At 45.9% G+C, this 2,837-nt stretch overlaps 1 long non-coding RNA gene across 2 annotated transcripts in view; it reads right to left on the minus strand.

Moving 5' to 3' along the window:
• LOC108449779 overlaps positions 1–2,837 on the minus strand; it is a 58,607-nt gene that overhangs the window by 48,005 nt on the left and 7,765 nt on the right. For both annotated transcript variants that reach the window (XR_001866070.1, XR_001866071.1), the window contains exon 2: positions 137–219. This is a non-coding gene — a long non-coding RNA (uncharacterized LOC108449779). The remainder of the gene's footprint in view (positions 1–136; positions 220–2,837) is intronic.

Raw genomic sequence — 2,837 nt, forward strand, 5'->3', positions numbered from 1 at the left:
AAAAAAAAAAAAGGTAACAAAAGCAAGCAAACACACAGAAAGTCCTGCCAAACTATTACTGCCTGGGATGTCACTATTGCTGGCTACTCAGAGGTTTTGATTCCACGTTCGTAAAAGACAGAATTGTGAGACTTACCTCTTCGATGCAGGATTGCAATTACTGCTGGGATGCTCTAGATCTCCCTATATAAGTTTATAGATGGATAAACACACACGCATCTGTGTAGAAAGATCAGATACATACATTCAGCAGGTGCATCTTCCCAGTTTGTTTATCCGGACCAACATGTCTTTCCTCTAACTCTTCTTTTAAAAAAGGCTAGGGAACATCCAGCCAAACGGGCTTTTAACTTCTTATTCTTGTTCTGGATTAGTGTTCCTTGACACTTTTTCCTGCTTCAGTTCTACAGTTCTTCCTTACTTTTTGCAGTCCTTTTTCGTTGTACTCGCCTTTCCCTCTTACAGGGTCACAATCCCCTTTGTAACTGTGTGTTTTATTCCACACACCCCCCCCCTCCAGCTGTCCTTTTGTTGTTTTCTCCGACTAGCCCGCAGAAATGAAACACATATGCAACTCTGTCTCCTTGCATTTTCAGATGTTTCTCTCACTATTGTCTGCTACAGCTCATTGAAAGTGCAAAGTGAAAACAGATGTATAAAAGATAAAAAATATACACATACGCACACCAAGTCCATGGAATAGAGAATAAATCTGGTATATCCCAGCAGAAAGAAAGAAAAATAGAGAGATAGAGAGAGAGGGAAAGAAACGAGAAGAAAGAAAGAGAGAACGAGAGAACGAGAGAAAGAGAACGAGAGGAAGAGAGAAAGAAAGAAAGAAAGAGAAAGAAAAAGAAAGAAAGAAAGAAAATATGCACCTCAGGCTCTTAATTAGCAGAACAGGGCATTTTCATGAGATTTGATCATTTCCCTCTGCCCGGACAAGAAGAAATCAATGGGGCAGGAATCTATAAATCAGTCAGCATGTCAGGACAAATCAAAATAATGCTTCTATTATTTCAATCAATAACCCATTTTTATACCTAACATCTGATCTACACAGTGTGTTTGTGTTGGAAATTTGCAGATCCGCTTTGCACAAAAACAAACTATTAACATCCGTGTCAATCATATTTGTAACTGTTTGAAATGGCCGGAGATTTCAGCGCGGGGCTGACTGAAAAATTCCGGGAGAAACAGAAATGCGCGGGGGGCGGATCGCGATGAAAACACTCCCAAAAGTTTGTCGCTTCTTTATTGTTTGTCCTCCTCCCTTTCCCCCCAACTCCTGCCTCAGCCCTGAGCTTTGCGAGCGGCTGAGCCGAGAGGGCCAGGTGGGGAGGAGGAGAGGTGGGTGGGGAAGCGGGGAGGGCAGGCAGGACCCCACCGTGTTCCTGTCCCGCGGTGCCCCAGAGCCTACAGGGGTCCGGCTGTGCAGAGTCGGGTCTGCGGCGCGCCCCGCAGGTGCAGTCGCCAGCAATCCCCAGGCCAGCAAAAGCCCCGGGCAGCTCGCGCAGGCGGGAGGCTCTTGGCTGCCGGAGGGAAGAGCAGCCTCATGCTCGCCGGCCCGCTCCCTTCGGGCCAGGTCTGCTCAGCGACTCCTCCACTACCTGTCTGGAAACCCCTCCAGCCCCAGACAGGAATGGGAAAGGTGCCAGATGGGTTTCCTCTACATCTTGCTGTACAGTGCTTCGCCTTGCTTGTTTGCAAATCCACCAAATAATTCATGCCAAACAACCATTTAGAAACCATTTTCTTTGTTTCTTTGAAACCCTACTGTACAGCTCCATCTGCCTGATATAAATGAATAATCCTTCTTGATACCATTCCTAATCCATTTCTTTACAGTCGAATTGGAAAGGGGGGTGGAGGTGGGATTAATCATCTTTAAAAATGGAAACCCCCAAACAGCCACAGATCCGGCATATTTATTGCTTCAAATTAAACAGATGTCCCCTCACCCAACCCCCTCCTTTGTGGCTGGATTTAGGACAAACAGGGGCATTTCTCAGAACCAAAATCCTATGCAAAATTCTTTGCAGTTCAGAGCCTGGATTGTTTTTTTCAAGGGCTAAGTAGCATCAGGCATTACGCATATGTCTCAATCAATCCTTCATTAGACAAGAGAAGGAAGACGAAGAAGAAGAGCAAGGAGAAGATTTTGGCCCTGTCGAAGGGGGCTAGTCCCGCACTGCCCTGGGTGCCCATCCCTGCAGCCCTTCACTTCCCTCCCCTGCCCGGTCCCTCCCGGTTTGTTCCATGTCGCCGCGTTACAGTGGGCACGGGGCGATCATCTGTAATTCACTGTTTGTTTGGGAGGGAGAGAAGAGTAGAGAGCGAGGGGGAGAGCGAGTTGCAACTGGAAAGGTTGCAGATTATGTTGGTTTGTGTTGGTTTGTTTTTTGGGGGTTTTTTTTGGGGTTTTTTGCCCCAGGAATGATAAACACGGTGGGGAGGGTTTGATAGATTCTGTTTTCCCTTCTTTTTCTTCCTTTTCATTTATTCTTTCTCAAAGTGCTAATATTTTTTCACTATAAGGATGACTTGTGTGCGCCCCTGACAAGGCATCTCGGAACAAAGAACATTTGCACCTCTTCTCTTGGACAATCAGCGCGTGCTAACACCAGGCACCGTTGCTCTGTCCCTACCCCAACGCCCCTCGGGTTTTGTTTTGTTTTCCTTGTCTTCTAATTTCTTCTTCTTCTTCTTTTTTTTTTTTTTAGATTTAAATTGCCTAATCGAATTTCTTCATTCCCTCCTTGTTATTTTCATAGATGTTCTATTTCTCGTCTTCCCTCTCATTTCCAGATCAAACGAAGCTTGCCTATCCTCCCCGG

Source organism: Corvus brachyrhynchos, unplaced genomic scaffold (genome assembly GCF_000691975.1).
Source record: "Corvus brachyrhynchos isolate BGI_N302 unplaced genomic scaffold, ASM69197v1 scaffold324, whole genome shotgun sequence".
Taxonomy (NCBI): domain Eukaryota; kingdom Metazoa; phylum Chordata; class Aves; order Passeriformes; family Corvidae; genus Corvus; species Corvus brachyrhynchos.